Source organism: Apus apus, chromosome 2 (assembly GCF_020740795.1).
Source record: "Apus apus isolate bApuApu2 chromosome 2, bApuApu2.pri.cur, whole genome shotgun sequence".
Taxonomy (NCBI): Eukaryota; Metazoa; Chordata; class Aves; order Apodiformes; family Apodidae; genus Apus; species Apus apus.
In genome coordinates this window covers 65,163,528-65,180,490 of record NC_067283.1, presented here as the reverse complement: position 1 = coordinate 65,180,490, position 16,963 = coordinate 65,163,528, and positions in this window count along the sequence as shown.

Genomic DNA, 16,963 nt, shown 5'->3' with positions numbered 1-16,963 from the left:
AGGGAGCTCCGCTCTGAGCCCGGACCTGGTACCTTCTCTGCCCGTCGTCCTCTGGTAAAAGGGAGTGTTGCTTCACTTCTGGGACCCTTTGAGCTGGTTCCCCATCTGTCTGCAGAGCAAAGGGCCTGGCACGTGTTTTCGGTGTTAGAAACGTTGAGAAATGTGCAGCTGTTGGTCACAGGAGAGCAGTCATGGCACCAGACACCTGGAGCTGCCTCTGCACAAGTATTTCCTATTTTAGTACATGTAGAGAGGCAACAGGGAGCCTTTTTTTTTTTTTTTTTTTTCCTCCCCTCCATAGCATAGAGAAGCCTAATTTGTGACTTTGTGTGATCAGTTCTCAATGGCTGGTCACTGTTTTAAAACGCAGTCGAAAAACCCCCACAGCAACAGAATTACACATGCTGGGTCCATCTATATCTGCTGTCACAGGGATCAATACTGGGTTACCAGATACCAAATTATTTTCACAGGAGCTTTCAACCTTTAAGTCTATTAATTATTAAGTCAGTGGGTTGTAAGATTTGGGCTTCTTTGGAAGATGCTTGAGCTAAGCCTTGTCAGTGACGGGAAACAAGCACAAGAGGGTCGTGGCTAGCTTCCCTTCCTCAGACACATTGCAGGATGAGGTTGTGCGTGCTCACTTCCTTTATCTGAAAGTTGCACATGTCTGGTCGACACCCTGCCTTCAGCAGAGCTCTTTTACATCTCTTTGCTCAAGTGTCCCAGCTAATTTCATGTGACTCAGCCTGAGGCCTGGGGTTTACACAGCAGGCAGGGCATTTTAGTGCTTGCACTTCTGAATGTCTAGGTTGAGAGGCCTTGAATCTGGTTTCCAGGAAGCCTTGAGGCTTCAAACGGTGTTCCAGAAGAGCCTCCACTGTGGGTATTTCCCACAGAAATATTCAAGGAAAACAGAACTCTTCGTGATTAGTCTCATCTGCATAACAGAGGCCATTCACTTGATGGTTTCTCCACTGGATTCAATGATGTAACAGAACTACTAAAATTTATCCTTCAGATAAATAAATAAAGGGAGCCACATCTCCCTCCATTTATTGTTCAGTAATAAATTAACATTTTGTTCAGAAGCAGAGAGTACTGATGAGAACAGGTCCTGTGAAAGTGGCATGCCTGTAACAGAGGATCGAGAATGGAGAAAAAACAAATGCCTTCTGTCTGTGCCTGGCACCATGTCTTCTCTTTGCCCTCATGGCAGGCATGTGATGCTGAGAAGAAAGAAAGAAAGTGGCCACTGCGCTGCACTGTGAATTCAAAAGGTCAGTGCTGTCATGGGGAGTAGGAGATGGAGGCTAGGAGTGTTGCTTGTAAGTCCCAGAAAACCCATGCCTGAAGCTTTTCCTCATTTACAGTATTTTAATTTCTACTCACATGCTGTTTTTCTGTGGATTATGGCATCTGCTAATATGCAATATTTTCCTCGTGAACATTTACAAACAGACTAGTCGGGTGTCTCAAATCAGCTCTAGTCATCTTGGAAAATGACAAAGTCTTCCAGTTTCTTACTTCAAGATATATTTTCTGTACATAAAATTATGGTTTCTTGCTGAACCACCTGTCTTTTTTAGTGTCCTTGCTGAAGTATGGACATGAGAAAGGACATGATCAGTAATCACATTAATATCATAGCCAGAAATGAAGATCACCTCATTATGTATCTTTTTACACCTGCAGTTGTGCCGTCTTACCTCTCAGTGTTATGGAATAAAGACCAAGCTGTATGCAGTTTTGGTATTTATCCTGTAAGAGCAAATGTGCTATCACTCATTTCAGAAATTAGTATATGTAAATTATTCCAGCTACTTTCCTTCAGAGCTTTTCTCTAATTCGTTGTTTCATATTTATACCTAAAAGCAGATGGAACTGCACTCAGAAGAGAACTCATCAGCCACTGTAGCTGAAAAGACTAATGGCAGTGTAGCTCTGTAGGCCTTCTGACAGTTTCCTGAACTTGAAGTTTTTGTAGAGAGGGAGAAGTGGTCATAATAATGCAAATAGTTATTACCATGTCTCAAGAAGAAGTATCTGTCTGACGTAAGCCTATGATTGTCTAAGAGTTATTTCTGTCCTTATGATTTTCATCCTGTTGATGTAATTGTAAATGCTGTTGTATCTCCTAATAGTAATGAGTTCACAAATGGGATTTGGTGAAAAAGGACACAAAGAGGGAGAGATACTCATGGGTGTCTTCACCTTGGTCTTCCATGGTAAGATTTGCCTCAGGAATCCAAAGCCTCAGAGACCCAGGGGAAAGTCAGAAGCAGTGAAGACTTATCCTAAAGAAGGGAAGGATCTGATTGGCTTGGAAGGGAGGGGAGAGGGCTTCCTGAAGACTGAAAAAAGCACGTGTTGGTCCTGTCTTTGAGAAGAGCAAGAAGGAAGGAGGATCTGGGGAACTACAGGCCAGTCACCCTCACTTTGATGCCTAGGAAGGTGATGGAGTAAATAATCCTGGTAAACACATGAAGGACAAAGAAGGTGACTGGAAGCAGTTAGCATGAGTTTACAAAGACAAAATTATGCTGAGCTAATCTGACTACCTTCTATGATGAAATTACTTGTTTGGTGGATGAGAGGAGAGCAATGGATGTTGCTTGTATTTACTTTGGCAAGGCTTTTGACAGGCTCCCGTAACATCTCCATAGACAAACTGAAGTGCAGATGAGCTAAAAGGACAATGAAATGTCCTTTAAAAATGAGGGAACTTCTGGGCTTAAAGGGTTGTGATCAGTGACAGGAAGCACTTTCCTCACCAAGTCCTTGGTACTGAAAAAGGCATACACTTCATGTATGAGCACTTCTGAGCACCAGAAACACCTCTAGGGTGAATGCTTAATGAGGCTGTCATTGTTTATCAACAGAAACTCTGGTCACAGCAGATGCTTTGCTGACACAACTGAAGGCACATGCTGACTTCTTTGCTGTGGTGCTTAGGAAAATGCTATAGCCTCATATAGCTCCATACAGACAGCCTGTAACATAGTTAGCACGCATGTTTAAGGAGTGTGGTGAGCAGTAGTGAAAGCATTGCGCAGTTGGCAAGTGCTTCCACAAACTGTGTGTCACAACTTCTCAACAAAATTCCGTATCTGGAAAGAACAACGTGCTGCAGGACATGTGTCATGAAAATGTTTCACTGTTAAGAAGTCGTACATTTGGGAAAAGAGCCTTGTTCTTCTTATGAGAAATTGAAATCACTTTTATTATTCTGTTTGAATGTGGGACACTGAATAGCATTTCCCAGTAGATGGATCAAGAGACCTAACTCAGCAAATGCTGCAAATGCAAGCAGAAGATTTCCTTTGGTTGTAGAGATAAGGAGGTTTCTTGGAACTATCACTAGTATTACAGCATCTACAGTAGGGCTTTTGCTCGCCTTGATAGCCACCAGAAATGGGAGGAGTGGGGCTGACACCTGACTTACACAGCTGTGTCAAGCAGACTTTAGCTACATCCATGAAGATCACTTGATATGAAGTAAAGAGACTCATATACCATACGTATTTATTAAATTCAAAAGTCTTAAGGTAGACCACCAATCATAAGCTAAATCCCAGGCCCATGCTGAATTCAGTCGGACAACCTCTCATTCGAGGTACAATTTACTTAGGAGTGATGATGTCCATTCCCATTTGATTTCAGTAGATTTCAAATGCTAATTTTAAATAATCACAACAATTAATAATTAAGAGGACTCTGACCTTCCTTGGCTTATGAAAGAGTCTGTCTGTGCTGATAAATAAAATGGACCAAGCCCAATCTCTGTGCCTGCAAGGCAAGGGGCAAAGTGTTGCTCACACGTAGCATCCGTTTAGATGCCATATGTGAGCTTCAAGGGGTTTCACTCGTACTGCAGATTGGAAACAGTCTGGTGCTGTCCTCTGAACTGTACTCTGACTACCTGGTGGAGCGCTAGCTGGCCAGGTTGTACATGAGAGTTCACACTACTAATTAAAGAGTATGGACCATTGCATGGTAGACCTTATGGACATGCAGTGGTCCAGCTTGATTTACTACAGGGCTTACTGTTACAAAAAAGGTCTTTAGATTTTATTTGAACAGGGCAAAACCTGTTGTATATTATCCATTGTGAGTTGATATTCCTGTAAATTACATTGAAGTCCCACATACTGTAAAATAAAATGAGATTCTCTCCATGGAAATTTTAAGCAGTCTCACAAGGTGTAACAGATCATCTGCTGCTACTGCAGAGCTTTGTATACAGACCCAGCCTCCCATCAGTGGTGCCCACGGGCAGAACAAGAAGGGGTGCAAACTGAAACACGTGAAACTCCATCTGAACATAAGAAAACACTTTTTCCTGTTTGGGTCTTGGAACACTGGCACAGGTTGCACTGGTTGTGGAGTCTCTGTCCTTGGAGGCATTCAAAATCCAACTGGACACTGGCCAGTACAGCCTGCCTTGGCTGAGCCTGCTTGAGCAGGAGTTGGACTATAGGATCTCAAGAGGTCCCTGCTGACCTCTGCCACTCTGTGATTCTGTGGTTCTGTACACTACTTGGTATACTACAGAGTATCTTCCCTTTCAAGATCTTAAGGGACTTCAGAAATTGTGGTGATTAAATACTTGGATGGTCATAAGCTTTGTTAAAGCTCATTTGTGTAAGACAAAGGCATAGAACAACAGATTCAGGGATGAAGCAAAATCCTATCCAAGTTACACACCAGAATTTTGATTATGATCTTACAATGACTTTGTAGTGGTAAAATTCTACTGACTTCAGCAGCGCTGTCCTTAATACTACTACGGGGAGAAACAGGCTGTAGAGTAAATGCCTCAGAGACAAGTGGCAGAGTACCGCAGCCTACACTGGCTTGTCATTTACAGCAAGTTGAGTTCAGACAGTAAATACAGGGGACTCAGTCCTATGAGCATCGTTAGGATTTGTTACCATCAAAGTATGGTGAAATTTGACCATTTTCCACCCAGCCTGTATGTGTGATTGGGATTGCCCCGACCCAGGTGCAGGACCTTGCACTTGGCCTTGTTGAACTTCACACAGTTTGCATGAGCCCACCTCTCAAAGCCTGTCAAGGCCCCTCTGGATGGCATCCCTTCCCTCCAGTGTGTTGACCTCACCACACACTTTGGTGTCATCAGCAAACTTGCTGAGGGTGCAGTCAGTCCCACTGTCCATGTTGCCAACAAAGATGTTAAATAGCACCAGTCCAAGTACCGACCCTTGGGAAACACCACTCATCACAGGTCTCCATCTGGACATCAAGCCACTGATCACCACTCTGAGTGCAACCACCCAGCCAGTTACTTACCCAGCAGTTGGTCCATCCACTGAATCCGCATCATTTCGGTTCCGGTACCAGGATGTCGTGTGGAACAGTGTTGAGGGTTTTGCACAGGTCCAGATAGATGACATCGATTGCTCTGCCTTTGTCCACCAATGCCATGACCCCATTGTAGAAGGCCACCAAATTAGTCAGGCAGGATTTACCCTTGGTGAAGCCATGTTGGCTGTCACAAATCACCTCTTTGCTTTCTCCATGCCATAACGGAGCCTTCAGGAGAATCTGCTCCATGATCTTGCTGGCCACAAAGGTGAGACTCACTGGTTTATAGTTCCCTGGGTATTCCTTTTTTCCCTTCGTGAAAATGGGAGTTATCTTTCCCCTTTTCCAGTCAGTGGGAATTTCTCCAAACTGCCAAGACTTTTCATATATGATGGACAGAGGCTTTGCAAATTTGTCAGCCAGTTCCTTCAGGAGCTGTGGATGAATCCCATCAGATCCCATGGACTTGTGCACCTTCAGACATTCATGGACCTGCTCTTTTCCCACAGTGGGGAGGTCTTCCTTTTCACAGTCCATACCTTCACCTTCTCTAACTTGGATGTTGTGACCAGAGCCTTTGCTGGTGAACACTGAGGCAAAGTAGTCATTGAGTACCTCAGCCTTTTCTATGTCCTGCATGGCCAGGTCTCCAGTTTCCTTCTGAAGTGGGCCCACAGTTTCCCTCATCTTCCTCTTATTGCTGACATGCCTGTAGAAACCTTTCTTGTTATTCTTAACATCCTTGGCCAGGTCCAACTCTGTCTGTGCCTTCCTTACCTCATCCCTTGCTTCTCTGACGACTTGTCTGTACTCTCCCCAGGATACCTGGCCCTGCTTCTGCTCTCTGTATAAGTCCTGAAACTCCTTTTCCTCCTTATGGAGAGGGGTCAGGACATTGCATTTTTTTGACCCTGATAACTGGCTTTTTTGGCTGGGTGCCCAGACCCTATTCAGATAAGAACACTGCCACTGCTATATGAAAAAAATAAGAGGTACATCATTAAATAAAAAAAAAAACAAAAACAAAAACTATAACCCAAGGGCATTTTCTTTATTTTCTGGGCTTTCCTCAAATTTTCGTGTTGGGTAGAAATCTTGCAACAAATTTTGAACTGGAAAAGTGTTTCTAAACCATTAACATCTGGTAGTGACTAGCTTTGAATCCCAATTTAATCTTTATTTAAAGAAAAACTTAATAACTTTCCTGCCCAACTGCACCATCTACAGGCAAAAAACCCCCCATGTTGTTGAGATTACAAAATGTTTGAACTGCATTAAGCACTTTCTGTAATCATTGCAACTAATAAATAAAAGTGGAATTTTCCAATTTGAGTATACTATTAGGGTTTTATGCCTTTTGTGTTTCAAATTACATTTCCTATGACTTTAAATGCCTTGTACACTTTGGCCATGGAATTTTGCTTCTGTGGAACTTGTGTTAACTTGCATCTTATTTTAGGACAACAGAAAACAAGAAGGGCTGGGACCAACTGCATTGTAAGAGTTCAATGGGATGTAGATAAATGCTACTGCATTTATCAGCCATCACACACGTTTTTGTAAAGATACCTACATAGGGATTATGGTTAATGTCAACTCAGTTGTCACCACTGTGCCTTTCTCGCATGTAATTCCTCCCTACCTTGAGTTAAAGATATTCTCAAAATGACCTAGAAAATGCTGCCTCTTTCCTGCAGCAAATAAAACCTTGCTAAATATTCTCGTTTATCATTATGATAAAATGGGAAAGGAAAATTTAATGCCTGAGCCTGTAAAATACGCACTAGTTTCGCAATGCTGTTAAAAAAGTCAAGATTATTCGCATGTGAGGCCATAATAGATGCACATCTGTGATTATTGGCTTGTATCTAACATGCACGTGCAGTTTGGGTGTCCATATTTCAGCAATCATATAGGGTAAATATGATGTGAAGCTGATGGATCAAATCTCATTAATTGCCTTCCTCCTTTTTAGGAAGAAAGCAGATCCTCTTCTGTTTTCTCGGTTTTCTCCTTCCTGTGCACACACACGTTTAAAAAAATATATCAAGGGGTAAACTAAAATTAAATACAATCCTTAAAAATGGTAGGTAGATATACGCATTATGTCAAGAAAATACGAGATCTTTAAGTGATATTGTTCTGGTAAGAGAACAAGGGGCTAAATTCAAAATAATTTCTCTGCTTCTATTTCAGTATCGTCTGTGTGCCTTTGCTGGGAGACTGTGGAGGGAGAACATTATTTGTCGCAGTGTGTATGCAACACTCAGTCAGTAAGGCATGCATCCTGACTACAGTCTTTTTGCACTAACATAATGAACACTTCCAAAAATACTGCATGGTTTTGGTCTGTTTTTCTGCATCCTTGCCTAGCAAATTGTCTATTATTTTGCATCTTGATTTGTGCCTACCTGTTTCTCCCCGTTTCCTAAGCTGCTCTGCAGCAGTGACGGTTTTTATTGTTAAAAGAGTTGGCATGTTTTACCCCTGTTGTCCAGATTTCAGCAAAGGCAGAAGCCACTTCCATGTGTTGTCTGGGGAATGCTCTGGGATCCTCCAGGTGAAAACTGTGATGTAGGATACCATTCATTCTCTTTTTCTCCACAGCATACACAATGCGAAATAGGTTTTGCTTTCATCTTGAGCTCCCCTCACTAAATTGTCAAACAGCTCAGTAATACCATGAACATTTGCTGCAGGCATAGTCATAATCACTGTTCTGAGAGCTCCATCCTTACAAAAGGATGGCTATTCTCCAGGCACACAATTGACTCTTTTACTACCAACTGCCTTTTTATTCTTACTGTCCTCAATAGCTTCTCTTACAATATCCCTTGAGTTTTCTTGTTTCAGTCTAATCCTCTGGATCTCATTCAGGTCCCATTTGCCATGTCAGTTGACCTGCAGTACATTGTAAAGTCTGTGCTGATCCTGTATCCTGAACAAAAAGGACCAGTGTAAGGGTACTTCTTTCGACTTCTGAGTCCTGTGTCTTTCTTTTTTCCACTGTGTTTAGATGGCACAGTCTCTTCCTCTTCAGGCAGAGCACTGTGAGGAAATTGGCTTCTCCAGGCTACCTAAGCAGCACCTCATTCTCTTATCAGAAAGAAAGAGGCAAAACACAATTGCTTTTCTGAGCCCTTCTGCCCAGCTCGGTGGGAAAGGGAATAATTAGCCTCATTAAACTATGGGGCCAGCAGCCCCTTGCCTTCCCTGCAGTCCCTTTAGCTGACCCCGCAGAATCAGACTTGCAGCCAGCCCCACCTCAAAGACAACTGGGCAGGCAAGCAGCTCCCAGCTGTGGCCACATTGCTGCTCCTCTCTTTCTCATAAGCTGCCATGGCACCCACCAAGGCCACACAATTGGCCCTTGGAGAGCACATGTGGTAAATTCAGAACATGGCAGGACCTTTCCTCATGCTCCCCCTTTTTAATTTGTTATTTTAGCTCAGTTATTTTTGCTGCTGTGTTTCTGGACCATCTTGTGTTCAACTGCAGGATACTTCTTTTCACCCTGACACCCTGCTGTCAGGTGGTAATACATTGCTCGCCCAAGCAAGAGCTTGTCAAGAAAATCAATGAGTTGCAGTGTCCCTTTGGGGTCAGGTAAACAAGTCTGGTGGAATTTGTTAAATGAGGTGTGTGGGGCTACACTGTCATGTGGGGAAAAAGATAGGAATAAATAAATGGTTATATACATTTGATTTCCTGGTCTTTGAAACTGATCCACCTGAATCACTGTGTCTGGTGCCAAATTTGGCAGAAAGACATCTTTCTTTACCCCCCATTACTTTCCTAAGCCTACATTTGGGCTGCAGTGTAGCAGACTGATATATTCCATGGCACAGAATCTAGCTTCCCTCACTTCATGTTATTGTAAACTGGGACTATGTCGATAGAAGCCAGTGACAATGTCATGATGTAAAAGTAAATGTGTGTCTGATCAAAAGGAGCCCTTGTTTTTCTTTCCCCACATCTCAGAACAGAGCTCAAAATGCAGAACCATTTTGATATATAAAAAACATTTGATATTTAATCAGAACAGAAATGTGGTATGTGAAAAACATGGACATATATCTGAGCTGAGCTTTGGGAGACATTAATAATGAATCTCAGAATCACAGAATCTTAGGGGTTGGAAGGGATCTCGAAAGATCATCTAGTCCAACCCCCCCGCCAGAGCAGGGTCACCTAGAGTACATCACATAGGAACGCATCCAGGTGGGTTTTGAATGTCTCCAGAGAAGGAGACTCCACAACCTCTCTGGGCAGCCTGTCCCAGGGCTCTGTCACTCTCACAATGAAGAAGTTTTTTCTGATGTTTACCTGGAACCTCCTGTGTTCCAGTTTGCACCCAGTGCCCCTTGTCCTATCACTAAACATCACTGTAAAAAGGCTGGCTCTGTACTCCAGGCACTCGCCCTTAATGTATTTGTAAACATTTATGAGGTCGCCCCTCAGTCTCCTCTTCTCCAAGCTAAAGAGACCCAGCTCCCTCAGCCTTTCCTCAAAAAGGAGATGTTCCACTCCCTTCATCATCTTTGTGGCTTTGTGGCTCTGCACTGGACTCTTTCCAGCAGTTCCCTGTCCTTCTTGAACTGAGGGGCCCAGAACTGGACACAATATTCCAGATGTGGCCCCACCAAGGCAGAACAGAGGGGGAGGAGAACCTCTCTTGACCTACTAGCCACACCCTTTCTAATGCACCCCAGGATGCCACTGGCCTTCTTGGCCACAAGGGCACATTGCTGGCTCATGGTCATCCTCCTGTCCACCAGGACCCCCAGGTCCCTTTCTCCTGCACTGCTCTCCAGCAGGTCAGCCCCCAACCTGTACTGGTACATGGGGCTGTTCTTCCCCAGATGCAAGACTCTACACTTGCCCTTGTTGAATTTAATCAAGTTTCTCCCCACCCAACTCTCCAGCCTGTCCAGGTCTCGCTGGATGGCAGCACAGCCTTCTGGTGTGTCAGCCACTCCCCCCAGTTTAGTGTAATCAGCAAACCTGCTGAGGGCACACTCTGTACCCTCATCCAGGTCATTGATGAAAATATTGAACAGTACCAGTCCCAGTACTGACCCCTGAGGGACTCCACTAGTCGCAGACCTCCAACGAGATTCTGTCTCACTGAACACAACTCCCTGACTTCTTCCTTTCAACCAGTTCATGATCCACCTCCCTACCTGACCATCAAGAGCACACTTCCTCAGTTCATCTACCAGGATGCTGTGGGAGACAGTGTCAAATGCTTTACTGAAATCAAGATAAACCACATCTACGGCCCTACCATCATCTATCCACCTAGTTACTTCCCCATAGAAGGCTATAAGGTTGGTCAAACATGACTTCCCCTTGGTAAAACCAAGGGTAAAATTATGTTGATAATGAACAGCTTTCTTACATTAAAAACCATGGGGACAAATAATTAATTTGCCCTCATTAATTTTCCAATTCTTTCCTGGCAAAAAGTCCAGAAATGCTTAGTCTGCAGATCTAATTGCCATGACAAGAGTGTATGCATTTAGAGATTGTAGCAGTTATTGGGCCATCAGATGTTATTATGAAAGATGATTTCTGCTTTTACAGTGTTAAGACCCCCCTGCTCTGTTACTTTTTTTAGTTGGCTAACAGGAATTCTGGAGAGAAGAATGTGATAAAATGTTCATTATAACTTTCTTGCTTAATAGAGAGGAGTCTGGTTTTGAATCTCAGCTCAGCAAGGCTGCACACAGCTGTGAGGTGGAAGGATGGAACAGGGTATAACATGAAATCTCTCTTGAATGACAACAATATGGAGGCCACTGATTCTTTGTCCCCCCTGCTCACTCTAGACTATGAAGAAAAATTAATCCCTAGGGTTTAGATTTGCTGGCTCAAGTGCGGTAAAAAAAAAAAAAAAAAAAAAAGTGAAACCAGTTGATCAGATGAATGTGGGAGTTGACTTGGGCAGCAGAGGAGAAGGGGTGATGGGCTGTGTACCAAATATTTTTGAAGAGAGGATGCAGATTCCATTTACCATGCTGGGGAGAAGCACTGTGCCCCTGCTACCATGGGGAGTGCAAGCCAGAGGACAGGGAAAATGCTGTGACACGCTCAAAGCTTGGCTGACCTGCCTCCCAAGGAGCCATCTCAGGCAAAAGTTCCTTCCAGGAGGGAGCTTGCAGCTGACTTCTTTGCCCAGCAGTGGCCCATGATAGCACTGTAGGATGTTATAAGATATATGGTCGTGGTCTTGGCTGGAGGAGAAATATATCCAAGACTTTGTCTAGTTTATCCATGCTACAGATGGAGCCTTCTTCCTTTATAGGCCTCTGATGCTGGAGCATAATGTCAATTTAAATTTGTGGTTTACAACACAACACAAAAGAGACATGGACATCACATACATAGAGTATATACATAGAAAAACTAGACATCACAAACACTCCTATTGCAGCAAGCCTCACAACTGAGGAAATTATTAGGAACTGGTAGATATTAAAAGGACAGAATGGGACTTACTGGGAAATACAGGCTAAATCTCAGCTGGTATAACTCTTTTGAAGAATGTAGACCTTGTATTTATAATTTATCAAGTGCCTTTTAATAAGTCAAATTTTATTTCAGTGGCAGGCAGATCAGAAATCTTGGCATTGTTTTTTGTCATGAACCAATCTTGACAAGTATATATGGCTGCTACTTAAAAATTCCTACTGCGTAGTTGAAACACTTCCAGGCATCACTTAATCAGGTGAAGGAGATCTGAGCTCACTCCTTGTTCTCATGCAGGCTTGCCAATTATAGCTTGTCTAGAATTTTGTCTCCTCTTAGTTGCAGATGTCTCTTCAATTCTTACTAATTTCTGCAGGTAGACTGAGTTATCAGAACTACCATTTCTGGCATGTGTAGTATGTTCTCTCCCCCTTTGCTGGCCACATTGGTGAGCTCTGTGAGCACACCAGCTGTGCTGGATATAGGTCTAGTACTTTGTTTAGCATGGACCAGGAGGGCTTGAGAGGTGGGAGTGCACAGCTGCATGGCACTTCTTTGTTACATGGTGCAGGTTACACATCAGTATCAGGAGTGCCAGCTGTATAGCTCCGCTAGCAGACCTGTTGTGCACATGGAGCGATTTGGTGAAGCTATTTATGTATAGTTTATAAATTCACCTTTTTACTGGGGCCTCTTTATGCATAACCACCATTTGAACTGGACTCCATTTTGGGTATCTGCTGCAGTTTTTCTCCCATGTTGGACTGTAATCTTTGGTGTTGGAGACACCAGGCTGCCCTGATAGGGGAGCTGTCTGAAGTGCTTTCATCCAGGCAACAAGCTGGCTCCTACCCCAGAACAGCTATTTCAGAGACTGCTTGTTGAGCGTGAAAATCACCTGGTAGAAGTCACAAATCTGTGATGCCACAGCTGTGGCTTCAGGGTTTTCAGCAGATGGCTGTTTCTGCTGGTGACATTGAGCTTGGAAGCTTTGTTGGTAAAGAAAAGACCTGCCTGCAGTCTGGCCCTAACAGTGCTGTCCTTACTTGTTCATGCCTTTGTACCAGCCTGTTTCACAGGCTCAAGTTTGGTGTTTGGCTACAGGATTGAGCTTTTTTCCTCCTCTTCCTACTCCTCCTTGCTTCCCCACACCTCTTTCATTGCAAAAGTCCCTCTGCCTGTAACTCTGCACAATAACTGCATTAGATGTGCCACTCAACTTGAAAGATAATCTAGCAAAAGAAGTTTATTTATCCCCTGACCTGCTTTCGTGCATGGCGACACGAACGGCTGGGTCAGAGCTACAGTGAGAAAGACACAGGCATTGGAGCAAGCAGGGGCCTTAATTCCTCAGAGAAACACCCACGGCAGCATCTCTGGAAACTGTGGGTGTGCTGGAGGGATTGCAGAAGGGTTCACAAGTGGTTGCAAGTGTTAGATGAGTTAGGTAGTAATCACACAGGCTGGGAGGTAGGGTGTCAGTGAGTGGGAAGGGATTAGTGACTTCCACTGTGCGCTCTGTTTCCCTCAGCCAGGGAGATGCAAGTCATCCTTAGTCATTAGCAGCAGCTCAGTCTCCTCTGAGGTGAGGAAGATGTAGCGTCACCTCTATAACCAGGAGGAGCTGAGCCACTACTGTTCTGGGGGCTGCACAAGCCAGAAATGGAGAAGAGCCACTTTCAGCCCATTCGAGAAAGACACTGTGTGTCCAAGGTACCACACTTCTTTCCTCAGCATCTCATGCCAGGACTTGGACACAGTGAGCCCTTGTAGTGAAGCTCCCCGTGGCTCCGGCTCTCTCCCCACTGCCACCAGCCTGCAGACCCCTGCTCATGGGCACAGGGCTCATGCAGCTTAGAGGGGTCTGTGCTGGACACCCTCTTTTCACCACAGGCTGGGCAGGCTGAGAGCCCCCCCCACACACATTTGGCCTTGCCCCACAGCCAGTGCTTCAACATATGGAGGGATTCCCGCTGGGAAATGGTGATGCCACATCTTCTAGTTTCCGTGTTGGTGGTTATATATATATATATATGTATATAATTTTTTTTATTTTTATTTTCCAGTTAAGATGTTACGTTAGCAACGTAGCAGGCAGCGATGTATTCCCCCTGTCTTCGAAGCCCCTTCGTGACGGCCTCGATGGAGATGCTGTGGTGGGGTTTACTGTGCGTGCAGAGGAACCTGCAGAGGGCAGCTTTGCTCCTGCATCGTGGGCTTCAGCCGCCTGCCTTGTGTCATCGGCGCCGCTCACAGCGCTGCTGGTGCCTTGCTTTCCCGCCAGAGAAAACAACAGTTTGCATCGTGTCATTTTTCTCCGTTGTTTGCTGTTGTTGTTGTTGTTGTTGTTTTCTGCAGCCCGCCTGTGACAGAGGAAGTCACCCAATCTACTGTCATCTCTTTGGTGAAATAACGTACAGTTCGTTTGCGTGGCATGTGATTACAAGGTTGTAGAGGGACAGTAATTAGGAAGAAAATCTGGGAAGAGAATAAGGATTAGAAAGTCCCTGTCAGTCAGATGCCTGTCAGCCAGCAGAATAATAATAATTAATCATAATTAACAATACGTTCTGTGCCAATAGTGCATCTTATCTGAGGGCTCTACAAGCATTTTGTATTTAATCTGCACAGCTCCCTCTGAGGGGAACAGACACAATAAAATATTTAGAACTAAATTTGCAAATGGCATTTTTTAACTGAGACCCTTAAGGCAGTTGTGTACAAGTGCCAAAACAGAGCGCCTGATTTTCAGATGTGCTGAGCAACTGCAACCCCCAGAGTTGGTGTGCTGGTATTAGCTTAGATGTCTGTTAGCATGGACAACATGAGTACTGCCCATGTCTTGGTGAAGGACAACAACGTTTCACGTGATCTGCAGGCTGTGCTGGGAAATGCAAATCTGACCCTGTGCTCATGACAGGATTTGCCTCTAATCTATACTGTTTGCGTGCAAGCATGCACTTGGCAAGGGAAGAGCCTGCTCACACATGCAGGACAAAGTTCTTACACATGAGCTTTGCACAGGTTGGGGATGTGCAAGGCCAAGCACGCCACAGGTCAGTTCACCTGCAAATATTCCAGTTCCAGCTCTTCCTATCCATGGTGTGAATTGAATGCTTTGAATACAGCTGGGACATTGCCAGCAATAATGGAAAATGTGCTGCTTGCAGGACTCAGTGTACTTACTCCTCTTAAATCATTGTACAGGCATTGTCCAGAGCACTGAGAAGGGTTCTGATGAACAAAATACCAAGTTGCCTTACAAGTCCAAGTTCTGAGTCATAACCAAAACAACAGTGATGAGAAGAAACTTCCAGCAGTTTTGTGAAATACCTTTTGTTTTATGTCTGCACATTTTTATCAGGTTTTTTCCCCTCAGATAGGATCTCAAGATATGTAATGCTAGTTTTAGTAGCACCAAAACACAAAACAAAAAAATCCATATTTTGAGCCCACATGTCCAATGCGTTACTGCCACATTTCCCACACACAGATTTCTGTCATTTTTATACTCAGCAACCCTGAAATCAGAAATGTTAACATCCTTAAAGTTCAATGCCCTGTCTTTCTAGACTCACTGGAGGGATACATGCCACTTTGGGTGAAAAGTGTTTGTTTTGTCCAGCTAACAGTATGGTTAGTCGCTAATTGGATGCTACCCCCCCTTCTGCAGACCTGGCATTGGTTTTTTGCTAACGCAAGTTAACTGAATAAAGACAAATAAAACCCTGCCAGGAGTTACACTCCACAAACCCAGGGTATATAACCCTTCCTGGCCTGTGTTCAGTCTTTTTTGTCCTTTTTTTCTATCACCATCATAACAAAGAACTGGTATATTCTGTAGGGAGGAAAGCCTAAATTCTGCCACGTAATCTTCTAGGTCTGTAGCACCATGACAGAAATCCTCCCAAGTTCTGTAACAAATGCAGATTAGTTAGAAAATCGCTCTTTAGAACTGATTTAAGTATGGAAAGAAAAAATACATCCAGTGTTGCAGTTTTAGTGCTACTTGTTTGAGAGAAAAAAATCCATCTCTCTCTTTTTTACTTGTTCTCATATGTTCTGTTTCCACTATGCTGCAGTGGTGTTGAACCAGAATAATATAAACCCCTAGAAACTGATGGATATAGGACAAAAGGTTAGAAGTTCTGGCAGAGGACCAAGCAGATTATAGATTTGGAATGTCCCTTCTGAGTCTCAAAGTTAATACCACTTTGTAAACAAATGGGCAAGCTTCACAATCCTCCCTAGCTATTGTTTCAAGTTGCCTGGAAATAAAGGAAGAGCATTCTACACTCGTGACAACCTGATACTAAAGTCAGTGATAATAACTACCACGGGGCCCGATTTTCTCTGTCTTGAAAGATAAAAAAATTCTGCTGCTCTGTTCAGCACAACACATAAAAATCTTGTTTCTACAACTGGCGATGTGGCTGCAGAGGTTTCTAGGGGAGTTGAGAGCCCACTGTGACTTTGCTCCAGTGCTCAGCTGGAGACATGTAGTCTGAGCTCCTGCAGAAATCTTTCGTTTAATTTTATGCAGAAGGGTCTTCTTATTACCACAGATGTTGCTGTCTTTTCCACCCTATAGGCAGTCTCAACTGTGCTATGACTAAATCCACTTAAATTACAGTTACCCCTCTGCTTTCAGAGGGCATTATCACTTGGGGCAGGAAGTGGAAGTTCATCCCTTAGGAAAGAGCTTGCCGTGCTTTTGCAAGGCACAGCAGTAACCTGGTAACCAACATATCCATTCCTGTTACATTTTTTGGTCAACATGAATCATTCTTAAGGGAGCAAATTTAACGAGGCAAGTTGAGAAGACTGTAACAATCCTGCACTCCCCCTTCCCCAGCTAGTACTGCCCAAGGAAAGGTTTATGCTTTCATGGCACACGGTGTAATCAGAGTGATGCAATCCCCATCCTCCCACCCCTCCCATCCATCCTCTTGAGATGCTGTACCCCCCTGCTTTGCTATTGACAGGAAGGTTAACAACAATTCTGGTTCCGAGGATCCTGTCCCTGGCGTTCCACTCAACAAATGCAGAATAAAATGAGAGAAAAAAGCAATTTCAGTCTGAGTCAGGAGACAGCAGGTGTACATGTAAGGGCACAAGGAGCCAGTGGGAAGGCATTCTCAAAGTGAGAGGCAGATCCCAAAGC